This window comes from Rutidosis leptorrhynchoides, chromosome 7 (assembly GCF_046630445.1).
Source record: "Rutidosis leptorrhynchoides isolate AG116_Rl617_1_P2 chromosome 7, CSIRO_AGI_Rlap_v1, whole genome shotgun sequence".
Taxonomy (NCBI): Eukaryota; Viridiplantae; Streptophyta; class Magnoliopsida; order Asterales; family Asteraceae; genus Rutidosis; species Rutidosis leptorrhynchoides.
In genome coordinates, this window is record NC_092339.1 from 149,582,001 (window position 1) to 149,597,321 (window position 15,321).

Consider the following 15,321-nt stretch of genomic DNA (forward strand, 5'->3'; position numbering starts at 1 on the left):
TGGTGAACTTATACTTCTTGATATCTTTAGCTTGTTGCTTAGAGATCGTATGGTATGCTTAGTGTAGTTGCCTTATACATGGATGCCTCGGTATGCGGTATTTGATATTTTGTGTGGCGTGTCTATTTTATACATATATATGTATGTGGTATGTTATCACTCACTAAGCGTTAGCTTACCCTCTCGTTGTTTACATTTTTATAGATTGCATGGATGCGGTGGCTCGGGTAAGCGGGGACTAGTGGACGTGCGTAGTTGCTTTAGAAGGCTTGCTTTTGGATTGATTAGGATTGGGTAGCGTATCTCCAATCGCCATGCTCGGCTTTATTTTGTATTAAAAATCTTGTGGTCGAAAACTTGTAATTCGTACTTTAAGGGTAATTTGGGCATAGGTGGGTCCGGCGTTGTAAAACCCTTTTTATTAATGGAACGTGTTAGTTTTACATATTTGAATATGTGGTGAAAAGCGTTTTGTCTAATTATGTCCGGAGGTGGTCAAACATTTTCACGTTTTTGACTTTTTGGGACAGCAGCCTGTCCAGGCCTTTCTGCGCGCCGCGCGGGGTCCTGGCGCGCCGCGACAATAGCTGTGCAACAAAATAATTTTTTTTTGTGTTATTTTAAGCGGATCCGAACGTGGTTTGGTTTGGATTGTTACACAACATGCTTTACAGTGTTGTACAGTACAACACTGTAAAACATGTTGGTTGTGTACATAACAAAAAAGAGTTGTGTACATATCATCACCCTATTTTAAACGGTAAAATTTTATTAATAAACGAACCTCCCTAACAAGAAGCTTGAAAATAAATTACAAAAAATTTAAAGTCATAAGCTTCAATTTGAAATTAATGAACTTCTATGAGAAAGTCACGTAAAAGAGTACAAAATTTTGATAATCTAGGCATTTTTAATAATATTGTTTCAAAATTGGAGGCCATCGGAGTTAAAGTTGATTTTTTTTGTGCCAAAAATAACGAAAACTCTATAGATGGCACTTTCATCGAAAAATGAAGATCCAAATCGAAACATACAATATGAAATCGGGCAGGCTTGAAACTAGTAAACGTCACAAATCGACATTAAATCCAACCGAGCCATGATATGACAACTAAACCAAATATAACCAAACCAAAATACGAGACTAGCAAACGCAAAGTGATAAATCTATTACACAACAAAAATGACATAAAAAAGACACTGAAATTTAGAATGCCTGTTACCATTCCTTTCGTCCGGTCGATTTGTGAATCCGTCAATAGTATCGATGTGTACCCCTTTACCACCACGGAATTTGAAATTATAAGAAATAACCTTGGACGACGAGCACCCAATACATTTTCCGGGTACCCAAGGCATTCCTTGATCCTTAAACTGTTGAAAAAAACCATTTTGCTTAAGACCCGAAGAACCTCCGTCATTTGATTCCATGGGGGACCGTTGTATTGCCTCTCCACATTCTAAATTGTAATGACCCAACCCGTTATCCAACCAAAAACAGAACAAATTTTTTTTTTATACAGAGGGGTGCGCGGTGCGCGGCGCTCAAAAACCTTCTGTCCGGATTTTCTAACTTGGGCAAAAAGATCTCCCACTTCTCGACACTTTTAGACGAAACGACTTTCACAACACGTTATAATAAGTAAAACTAAGAGATTCCCAAAATAAAAACGAGTTTTACAACACCGGGCCCACATCGTCCCGAATTACGAATTTTGTACAAAATACAAGTTTCGACCACATTAGTTTAATTTCCAAACGACACTTAGAGCATGGGGTTTGGGGTTAAACTACCCAAATCTTGGTCGAACTTCCAAAAGCTATCAACCACAAACGACGATAGGGAAATCCTATAGTCCCCTAGCTTACCCTTGCCCTTCTCCGCACCTGAAACTAAAAAGATAAACAACGAAAGGGTAAGCAAAACCCTTAGTGAATGCAATAATTATACATATACATATATAACCTACTTACTTGCAATCACTTACACAATTACCTCATACACGCTAGCAATTCAATTAGCATACCATCACATCGTATAATGCTAAATCTCCAATATCGCAAGCTAGCACAAACAATAGCATATAACTCGAACAATATAATATCCTACACTACAACACATAACCATGGTTAACCAAAGTACAAAAGGGAACGATTCTCACGAATGAACCGTTAGCCATGCAGACGCCACTAGTATGCATCACTAGTCCCTTGGGTGGTATCGAACGTCCGAACTTTAAACCCACCCGTCACGTGAAATGTGGTATCGAACGCCCGAACTTTAAACCTACACTTCACGCCCGCACACATACATATGATATGGTATCGAACGCCCGAACTTTAAACCCATATCACATGCCACACATGAAGATGAGGTATCGAACGCCCGAACTTTAAACCCTCATCCCATGCCAACACGATGTGGTATCGCATACCCGAACTTAAAAACCCCTCGCATTTCGCACAAGTAAATACATTACATACACACATGTATAATTATTCCACTCCCTCGATTACTTGAAGAGCCAATCCCGCTTGAGCTCCTAATCGTCCAAAAGTAAATCACCTAAGAGATTCACAACAAATAAGCTTTACACCTAAGCTTATACTCAAATCACCATAAGTGCAATTTCGACCATTTACACATGCACTAACTTTGACTAAGTCAAAACTCACCCAAACTACCCATAATCACAATCAAATAGTGATTATGTTCCATTAGCACATTTTACACGAGGTTTGATCAACCAATCACCCACTTGGACTCTTGACCCGTCCAAATTGACATAAAGTGCAATATACACCTTTTTGGCACTTTTAACGTTACCCGAATGTAGTGACCCGAACTTTTCCATGTTTATATATATTAATTGAGATTGATATTTACATGACTAAATGTTTCTAGCGTGTTAAGCAATCAAATTTGTTAAGACTTGATTAAATGAAATAAGTTTCATATAGACAATTGATCACCCAAGTTGACCGGCGATTCACGAACGTTACAAATTTGTAAAAACTACATGTTGTGGTATATATAGACATATATATATATGGTTGATATGAGATTATGATGAGTAAGTATCTCACTAAGTATATTAACAATGTGTGATATACATAAGAAATGAGATTACTAAGTTAAGAAACTCGAAATGATATATATAACGATTATCGTTATGATAACTTCTCCTAAATACATATGTATCATATTAAGATATTGATACACTATATTTAATATGATAAAATGATATTTAAATATATCATTAAGTGTGTTAACAATGAACTACATATGTAAAAACAAGACTACTAACTTAATGATTTCGGTACGAGACATATATGTAACGATTATCGTTGTAACGACATTTAAATGTATATATATCATTTTAAGATATATTAATATATCATAATATCATGATAATATAATAATTTAACCTCTCATTAGATATAATAAACATTGGGTTAACAACATTTAACAAGATCGTTAACTTAAAGGTTTCAAATCAACATTTACATGTAACGACTAACGATGACTTAACGACTAAGTTAAAATGTATATACATGTAGTGTTTTAATATGTATTCATACACTTTTGAAAGACTTCAAGACACTTATCAAAATACTTCTACTTAACAAAAATGCTTACAATTACATCCTCGTTCAGTTTCATCAACAATTCTACTCGTATGCACTCGTATTCGTATTCGTACAATACATAGCTTTTAGATGTATGTACTATTGGTATATACACTCCAATGATCAGATCTTAGTAGACCATGTGAGTCACCTAACACATGTGGGAACCATCATTTAGCAACTAGCATGAAATATCTCATAAAATTACAAAAATATTAGTAATCATTCATGACTTATTTACATGAAAACAAAATTACATATCCTTTATATCTAATCCATATACCAATGACCAAAAATACCTACAAAAACTTTCATTCTTCAATTTTATTCATCTAAGTGATCTCTCTCAAGTTCCATCTTCAAGTTCTAAGTATTCTTCATAAATTCCATAAGTATAGTTTCATAAAAATCAAGAATACTTCCAAGTTTGCAAGTCTACTTCCAAGCTTTCTAATCCATTTCAAGTAATCATCTAAGATCAAGGAACCTTTGTTATTTACAGTAGGTTATCTTTCTAATTCAAGGTAATATTCATATTCAAACTTTGATTCAATTTCTACAACTATAACAATCTTATTTCGAGTGAAAATCTTACTTGAACTGTTTTCGTGTCATGATTCTGCTTCAAGAACTTTCAAGCCATCCAAGGATCCTTTGAAGCTAGATCCATTTTTCTCATTTTCAGTAGTTTTATCCAGAAAACTTGAGGTAGTAATGATGTTCATAACATCATTTGATTCATACATATAAAGCTATCTTATTCGAAGATTTAAACTTGTAATCACTAGAACATAGTTTAGTTAATTCTAAACTTGTTCGCAAACAAAAGTTAATCCTTCTAAGTTAACTTTTAAAATCAACTAAACACATGTCCTCTATCTATATGATATACTAACTTAATGATTTAAAACCTGAAAACACGAAAAACACCGTAAAACCGGATATACGCCGTCGTAGTAACACCGCGGGCTATTTTGGGTTAGTTAATTAAAAACTATGATAAACTTTGATTTAAAAGTTGTTCTTATGGAAAAATGATTTTTCTTATGAACATGAAACTATATCCAAAAATTATGGTTAAACTCAAAGTGAAAGTATGTTTTCCAAAATGGTCATCTAGACGTCGTTCTTTCGACTGAAATGACTACCTTTACAAAAACGACTTGTAAATTATATTTCCGACTATAAACCTATACTTTTTCTGTTTAGATTCATAAAATATAGTTCAATATGAAACCATAGCAATTTGATTCACTCAAAACGGATTTAAAATGAAGAAGTTATGGGTAAAACAAGATTGGATATTTTTGATCTTTTTAGCTACGGAAAATGTTTAACAAATCTATACAAATCATATCCTAGCTAACTTATATTGTATTATACATGTATTATAATATATTATGTAATCTTGGGATACCATAAACACGTATGCAAATATTTTGACATATCATATCGACCCATGTATATATATTATTTGGAACAACCATAGACACTCTATATGCAGTAATGTTTGATTCCAAAAATATATATACTTTGAGTTGTGATCTAGCCTGAGACGTGTATACACTGGGTCGTGGATTGATTCAAGATAATATATATCAATTTATTTCTGTACATCTAATTGTGGACAACTAGTTGTAGGTTACTAACGAGGACAGCTGACTTAATACACTCAAATCTTTAAAACATAATAAAAATGATTGTAATTATATTTTGATCATACTTTGATATATATGTACATATTTGTATAGGTTCGTGAATCGATCCGTGGCCAAGTCTTATTTCCGAGGAAGGAAATATCTGTGAAAGTGAGTTATAGTCCCACTTTTAAAATCTAATATTTTTGGGATGAGAATACATGCATATTTTATAAATGATTTACAAAATAGACACAAGTACGTGAAATTACATTCTATGGTTGAATTATCGAAATCGAATATGCCACTTTTTATTAAGTCTGGTAATCTAAGAATTAGGGAACAGACACTCTAATTGACGCAAATCCTAAAGATAGATCTATTGGGCCTAACAAACCCCATCCAAAGTACCGGATGCTTTAGTACTTCGAAATTTATATCATATCCGAAGGGTGTCCCGGAATGATGGGGATATTCTTATATATGCATCTTGTTAATGTCGGTTACCAGGTGTTCACCATATGAATGATTTTTATCTCTATGTATGGGATGTGTATTGAAATATGAAATCTTGTGGTCTATTGTTACGATTTGATATATATAGGTTAAACCTATAACTCACCAACATTTTTGTTGATGTTTAAAGCATGTTTATTCTCAGGTGAATATTAAGAGCTTCCGCTGTTGCATACTAAAATAAGGACAAGATTTGGAGTCCATGTTTGTATGATATTGTGTAAAAACTGCATTCAAGAAACATATGTCGATGTAATATATTTCTATTGTAAACCATTATGTAATGGTCGTGTGTAAACAGTATATTTTAGATTATCATTATTTGATCATCTACGTAATGTTTTTAAAACCTTTATTGATAAAATAAAGGTTATGGTTGTTTTAAAAATGAAAGCAGTCTTTGAAAAACGTCTCATATAGAGGTCAAAACATCGCAACGAAATCAATTAATATGGAACGTTTATAATCAATATGAACGGGACATTTCACCGAAGGTCCAAAATTATCGAGACTAGTTCCCGCGTTCCCGAAATACCCAATGACACCACATTTAGCCATTAAACACTCGTCAGCCCGAGTTTCGCACAAAATTCATTTTGACCCTTACAAAGTCAAATTCCAATATTTGCTAGTTTCGACACCAAAACACTTTTAATTCAAGTTTGTCTTCTTAACTTAACACTTATAAGTTAATAAACTTTACATAATCGAAAATCGGTCCAAAATCACCAACTAACCCTAATTTTGACTCATTACAAAATTAGTCAACCAAATATACTCAAATGGTTTCCAACACTTCTATAATCACTAATACTAGTGATTATACACCATTTATAAGCTTTAAACAAAGCTAAATCGTTCACTAACCCAAAACCTGCCAACATCAACAATAAACCCGATTACTAGTTCCAATCTTCCATTAATGAACTAATTGGGTTATCTCAAGAACATACAAGTTAAAACTCCAAATTGATTATCAAATCAAATAATGAAAACTTGGAGTTAGAACTTACTAACACTACCACAACGTAGCCGTGAACGAGGAGAACAACGTTAACTCTTGTGACCCGACCCGAAACACACTTCTTCTTCCCCGATTCGAGCTTTCTCTCTCTAGAGCTCTACCCTCTCTCTAGGGTTTGGTGTGTGAGTGGATGTGAGTGAGGAGGAAGGAAATGAGGTTGGATAAGGTTTTGGATCAGTTTTGAGGTCCCCAAACCGTCCATATGCAAAAGGACTATAATACCCCTCATTTAAACCCTTTAAAAATGCTGAAAAATGCATCAGAGGCAATCGGTGCACTGCTCCAAAGGTTGGAGCACCGCTCCAACCTTCAAATACTGGCAGCCGAGCAAAACAGGTTTCAGCAACTTGTTTTGGCCATAACTTTTCGACCGTAACTCCGTTTTCGATGAATCAAATATCGTTGGAAACGTAATAAGATATTATTTCCAACGGTAAGGCTTTGAAACATCAACTCAAATTTTATTTGGGGTTGAAAATATACGTACACACCTTGTAACTCAAACGTCCAGTTTTTTTCGACATTCGAGCAAGCAACACGAACATGCTTCGTACACTTCATACATGCATCGTACATTATAAATACATTATGTACAATAAATATTTGGGTCTTACAACTCTCTCCCACTTAAACTCGATCACGTCCTCGTGATCTTCGTCACTTAACCAATCCGGACCTACACCCTATGGTCCTTCGACGTACTTTCGAACTCGAAGTCTACGAAATTTCCTGTAACCCGAAGATCTTTCACCGCACTTAGGTGACCCTTCCGATGAATCACCCCCTTTCAACTTAATTTGCCATCCGCGATTTACCAATCCTACCAAATCCGAGTACTAAGTCTCACTTTGTTCCCAATCCGGAACGAACTCATGCTTCAACCACACGACATTACAAGCTTAACACTCCCAATCTCGTACCGAGTTAGCAATTTCCTTAGTGTACTCTCACCACGTACATTGCTAAAATTAAGTTTGTACCATTAACATAGTCACAAACTACTCAACGGAGTCAACGAAAAGTGTATCCTCACAATTGGATAACACTCGACTCAATACTTGCAAGCACGCAAGCACACCCGGTGATATGACATCGTCAAATCGAACATAAACCCTCATTGCACGTACGCCAAGTATATACACATACTTAGAATGATTCCACTCGACTTGGAATTTCTGCTCGCTAGTTACATGTATCGACATCATGACCTAGCAAGATATCACCTACGTCACCAATAGGTACAAACAATCATTCTCTAAAAGAGATTTCAACACGTCATTCTTCGTCCACGAGGCCTTATATTGCTCGTCGAACCCGCTCACTTAACTCTTGATGAGTTATCAATATTACTACCTCGAGTAGTAATTCAAATCTAAATTAATAAATACAATTTCAACCTAAATTGTACTTTACCATAATTCGACCAATCTAGGTCTCGATACTAATTCTAAATCTATCATAAGCACCATTTGAAATGTTCACCTTAAAATTCCTTCGTGCGGGAGTACCACTCCCCCACTTAGGATCTCGTCCCATAACCACATCGTTAAGATAATATCATCCGACAATAATTATCATTTTCCGAAATACACGACTAAACCCCTCATCGGTCATAGTCATCTACTTTCACCATTTGTCTCAAACGATGGAAATTTACGCTCACCATCACTCGTTGGCGTCATTTAAACAACGACTTAAAACCAACACCATACACACTTGTACATCGACACGTTGCTACTTGCAAAGTAGACTTTCCTAACATTGGGTTCTCTCGACCCGTCACTTCCGAAATCGCCCGACCGATGACATGCATATGTTCACTCTCATGGAAAGAGCGACCATTGCCTTCTCTACGAATGTGTTACCCGCATTATTACCACCTCACCCCGTACTTGACTCGGCTAACTGTCAAGTCCGTTTCCGCTTCACCGGTAACTTATTCAACTAAAATCGTTGAAGATGAATGGATTTCAACCGCCTCGTATCCCACGATACACACGTCACAATACTTTCTTCCAATCTCGAGCATACGAAAGATTTCAAATTATATTTCATCACTTCATATGAAGATCTCATTACAATTTACACAAGCTTTATATTGCAATTTTCCAATTTCTAATGCTTGTCACTTCTTCACCGTCACACACATACTTAAGAGTTTCTCTTCGGCACCCTAACTACAATGTAACCGCCACTTCATCGAAGTTGTACATTACGCTTGCAGGTATGAAAAAGGCACCTGATGCCGCGTCACCTAAACTCCACTACTAACATCTAACGAAGTCAAAAGACTTAATACCTAGGGTTTCATCTGCTCGAGGACACCCATACCATGACTGGATTGACTTTAAGTCATGCATACACGTCGAACCCCATGGTTCATAATTTACAACATAAAAGCGACTACGCACTAACAAGTAACACCAAAGCCTACTCCCATGCCTTGGTAAAATATTTTACTCCACATTAAGGAATGCTTGGGAGCACCAAGTCTTACGCCCTTCGTTCATCCACCAGTCCATCATCATAGGGTAATTCCATTAGGAATGCTACCCATAACAATACCACGTATTAACACAATGCATTCGCCCCCAGGCCGCACTCTCATAAGTCAATGACTCAAGCGCTACCCTAGTGCACCGTCATCAAAATTACTAACCTCGCACCTATATGGGTACTATTGAAAAATACGCTCACTCGAGACTAACTAGGTCTCGAAACGAGATTTAAGTCTCTAAATTCATAATCGAATCCATCGGGACACAACAAATAATAAGGCACATTTGTATCGAAAATGAAAGTACCTGAAGCTACATTGTTGGACTTCTGCGCTTCACTATCCATCATATAGTCGCTCTCTAACCTCTTAACCTGATCGTCAAATGATTCGAAACACTCTGACATTCAGTGTCCCTCCTTCCGGCAAATAAAGCACTTGATCATGCTTAAAGGTACACCCGTACACTCCCGTGTCAAATGACCTCGACCTCCACACTTAAAACACGTAGGTATGAAACCTCCCAGCCTTTTAATCTGATTACCAGCCAAATCGGGACATTCAGACCTTTGGTGCCCTTTCTTCTGACAACGAAAACATACAAGCTCGCCCGACGGACATTCACGAGACTTATGTCCCCTTTGCCCACAATTGTAACATTTAGACTTGCTGGAGCCCGACACTCCCTTCCTCATGCTACCCGCGCTCTCCATTACACCTTTACTTTGATCATTAAACGACTCGGGACACTCCAACTGGCGGTGTCCATCTTTTCGACACTTAAAACATGTGTCTTTGTTAGAAGGTGCATTTGTGCAATCATGCGACAAATGACCCAGTTGTACACAATTATAGCACGTAGGTACGTAACCTCTCTTACTCCTCTTTTTCACGTTTTTGACGCCTTCAGGCACACTTCTCGTCCTCTTACCCGGAGCACTTGACTCTGACCTTGCAAGTACTTCTTCATCACCACTACCTCGAGGTTCGAAAAACCTCTTCTCAAACTCTTCCCTTACGATCTTAGTCACTTGGTCTCGGACCATTTCGGTTACTTATCCTTCAATTAACTCCTTGACTACTTGTCTAACTTCGTTGGCTAAACCCGAGACATAACGTCCGAGCACGACCTCAACCCTCACTGTTAACTCATCCTTCCTTTCATGAGTAGGCGCGTCCGTTCCGATTTCATCTTCCGTCTTCATTCTAAAGAATGCACATCGATTAAACAACGAAACGTAAAGGAAATGACATATATATACCACACTGCCCCATCTTGCTTGACATTCGTCGTACATCGCTTGTTTGACACGATTTGAATCCGTAACAATGGTAGCTAGTCATTGTTACGCGAGCACGTCGCATTAACTTGCTAGTACAACGTCTATCTCGCTTGATGTTTGCAATTACAACAAAAAAATAATTAGCGCAAGGTTAGTTCACATAACCTAGGCACTAACCAATCCCAGTCCGACCCGTCTCCTACAAGTCCCGCATAAAACGCATACACTAATAAAGTCTAAGTCTAGGCACCTATCTCAAGTCGCCTAAATCCCTTAGACCATGCTCTGATACCACTTGTAACGACACAACCCGTTATCCAACCGAAAACAGAACAAATTTGTTTTTTATACAGAGGGGGGCGCGGCGCGCGACCCTTATGGTGCGCGGCGCTATAAAACCTTCTGTCCGGATTTTCTAACTTGGGCAAAAAGATCTCCCACTTCTCGACACTTTTAGACGAAACGACTTTCACAACACGTTATAATAAGTAAAACTAAGAGATTCCCAAAATAAAAATGAGTTTTACAACACCGGGCCCACATCATCCCGAATTACGAATTTCGTACAAAATACAAGTTTCGACCACATTAGTTTAATTTCCAAACGACACTTAGAGCATGGTATTTGGGGTTAAACTACCCAAATCTTGGTCGAACTTCCAAAAGCTATCAACCACAAACGACGATAGGGAAAACCTCTAGTCCCCTAGCTTACCCTTGCCCTTCTTCGCACCTGAAACTAAAAAGATAAACAACGAGAGGGTAAGCAAAACGCTTAGTGAATGCAATAATTATACATATACATATATAACCTACTTACTTGCAATCACTTACACAATTACCTCATACACGCTAGCAATTCAATTAGCATACCATCACATCTTATTACGCTAAATCTCCAATACCGCAAGCTAGCACAAACAATAGCATATAACTCGAACAATATAATATGCTACACTACAACACATAACCATGGTTAACCAAAGTACAAAAGGGAACGATTCTTGCGAATGAACCGTTAGCCACGCAGATGCCACTAGTATGCATCACTAGTCCCTTGGGTGGTATCGAACGCCCGAACTTTAAACCCACCCGTCACGTGAAATGTGGTATCGAACGCCCGAACATTAAACCCACACTTCACGCCCACACACATACATATGATATGGTATCGAACGCCCGAACTTTAAACCCATATCACATGCCACACATGAAGATGAGGTATCGAACGCCCGAACTTTAAACCCTCATCCTATGCCAACACGATGTGGTATCGCATACCCGAACTTAATACCCCATCACATTTCGCACAAGTAAATACATTACATACACACATGTATAATTATTCCACTCACCTCGATTACTTGAAGAGCCAATCCTGCTTGAGCTCCTAATCGTCCAAAAGTAAATCACCTAAGAGATTCACAACAAATAAGCTTTACACCTAAGCTTATACTCAAATCACCATAAGTGCAATTTCGACCATTTACACATGCACTAACTTTGACTAAGTCAAAACTCACCCAAACCACCCATAATCACAATCAAATAGTGATTATGTTCCATTGGCACATTTTACACGAGGTTTGATCAACCAATCACCCACTTGAACTCTTGACCCGCCCAAATTGACATAAAGTGTAATACACACCTTTTTAGCACTTTTAACGTTACCCGAAGGTCCAAAATTATCGAGACTAGTTTCCGCGTTCCCAAAATACCCAATGACACCACATTTAGCCATTAATCACTCGCTAGCCCGAGTTTCGCACAAAATCCATTAGTTTGTCTTCTTAACTTAACACTTATAAGTTAATAAACTTTACATAATCGAAAACCGGTCCAAAATCACCAACTAACCCTAATTTTGACTCATTACAAAATTAGTCAACCAAATATACTCAAATGGTTTCCAACACTTCTATAATCACTAATACTAGTGATTATACACCATTTACAAGCTTTAAACAAAGCTAAATCGTTCACTAACCCAAAACCCGCTAACATCAGCAATAAACCCGATTACTAGTTCCAATCTTCCATTAATGAACTAATTGGGTTATCTCAAGAACATACAAGTTAAAACCCCAAATTGATTATCAAATTAAATAATGAAAACTTGGAGTTAGAACTTACTAACACTACCACAACGTAGCCGTGAACGAGGAGAACAACGTTAACTCTTGTGACCGGACCCGAAATACATTTCTTCTTCCCCGATTCGAGCTTTCTCTCTCTAGAGCTCTACCCTCTCTCTAGGGTTTGGTGTGTGAGTGGATGTGAGTGAGGAGGAAGGAAATGAGGTTGGATAAGGTTTTAGATCAGTTTTGAGGTCCCCAAACCATCCATATGCGAAAGAACTATAATACCCCTCATTTAAACCCTTTAAAAATGCTGAAAAACGCATCAGAGGCAATCGGAGCGCCGCTCCAACCTTCAAATACTGGCAGCCGAGCAAAACAAGTTTCAACAACTTGTTTTGGCCATAACTTTTCAACCGTAACTCCGTTTTCGATGAATCAAATATCGTTGGAAACGTAATAAGATATTCTTTCCAATGGTAAGGCTTTGAAACATCAACTCAAACTTTATTTGGAGTTGAAAAGATACGTACACACCTTGTAACTTAAACGTCCAGTTTTCTTCGACATTCGAGCAAGCAACACGAACATGCTTCGTACACTTCATACACGCATCGTACATCATAAATACATTATGTACAATAAATATTTGGGTCTTACATAAATCGTCAGCATTATCTTTAAGCGAGAACGTACTTTCGATGGAGACATCTTTCCCTTTAACCCTTGAAGCCTTTTTCTTCAAGGATTAATGTTGATGATATGAAAACATGAAACCCCTTTTGATATACGAGAAGAAAACTCTAAAGTTTGAAGATATTACTAGCAAGCTTCTATCTAGGGAGAAAAGGTTGGAAGGTAAGACTGTCTCTTCATCCGAAGGTATGGTTGGTGTGTACAGATAGGAGGAAGAAATACTACGGGAAGAATCTGGTATGCTGGAGGTGTGGGAAGACTAGGCATGTGAGGGTTATTTGTCCATGTAGAGTATTCGAAAAATGGCCCCAAAGGTGCTAACGATGTTTCTGTTGTTACGGAGAATGATGAATTCCTCTAAAGTCATGTTATCCTAATGGTGTGTATATGCCACTATGCAAGGGGATGTTTGTTAGTAGTTCCACAAGTTACACATGGTCGTTAGTTTTGCGTTTATGCAAGTTGTGTGGTGAAAACTGATGTTGATAGCTGATGGAACTTTCGGGAAAGCCAAACGGGGAAGTTGCACCATAAAGTTTTAGCAGGCTGTTCAACATGCGTCGCAGTGAAATTCTTAGAATGTGATATTCTAATTGTGACACTCTTTATGGTGGAGTATAATAAATTCGTTAAGAATAATGATTGTTTGTGATGACAATGATTGTCAGTTTAGATAATGTGCGATATGGATCCACATTCTATCTTTTATGTTAAAAATAATGTTAGCGACATGTAGATGAGGATCACGATGTTGTCGTCAAGGAAGCATCTACATCGGTGATACTCAGAAGTATGGATTTTGAATTAATGGTTGATTTGTAAGATGCTAATTCCAATTTTTCTAAATTATGGAAGGTTCTTAATTGTGAAATTGGAGCCTAAGGTGAACTTTGAGAGCAAGGTAAACTTGAAGGACAAGAAGAGTTTGGTGGCCAAGCTAAACTTGGTGATGAAGTTGAAGTTGACTATATAAATGAGTGTTAAGCTTTTATTCCAACTTGCACTAAATCAATACATTTTATGTTTTTAAGTCTTGTTTTCTTCTCTCATCTAGGAGTAGTGTAGAGTCGAATCTTGTAGGCGGTTTTCAGAGAGTGTTCGGTCTATGTCATTATAACAACAACAACAACTACAAAACCTAATACCACATATATGGTGTATGGGGGAGGTGAGATGTATACAATCCTTCCCCTATCCGAGAATAAAGATAAGTCATTTCTCCACCCAGAGTGGAAACATACTCAAAAGTAGAGAAAGTCATCCCTCTCCCTATTCGAGGAATAGAGAGATTGCTTCCGAGTGGACCTCCGGCCAATAAGAAGGAAAAATGTTTTTAAAAAAATAAATAAAATTGAGACGCCATGAAAATGGTAAAATTAAATTTTCATGGGTTTTAAATCCTGCCTGAAATTTACTTTAGGCTCTAAGGGTCAGTCAAGTCGTTAATAAATCGACGCTTGCTGTCGACTCAATAACTAGAGCCGTAACAATTTTTTTACAGAGAGTGTTCGGTGTATGTCATTATAACAATTTGTGATATAGTGAAAATTCTCTCTTTGAGAGCCCATGGTTTATTCTACAATTTTGGAGTTTTCATGTAAATTCTTGTGTTGTTAAATTTTTTTTTTTTTTTGCTGCTTGTCATTGGGTTGAGTGTTGGGAACGAGTTGAAGCAGTTTTTCCCAACAATATGGTCAGGGCCGGTCCTAAGAGTTTTGTTGCCCGATGCGAGATAAAATTAGATGCCCCAATTAAAATTTATAAACTGACTACATGAAGTGTTTGCAACGTTAGTTTGTATTGCTAATTCTCACATTAATATCTTAACAAATATTTCCTACAGTATAGTGTAATAGTTTGAAGAGACAAACTACATTTAAAAATGATAATGATAATGATAATTCATATTATAAGTCAAGTCTGAGATCGATATATTCAGAAATTAATTCTAATATCA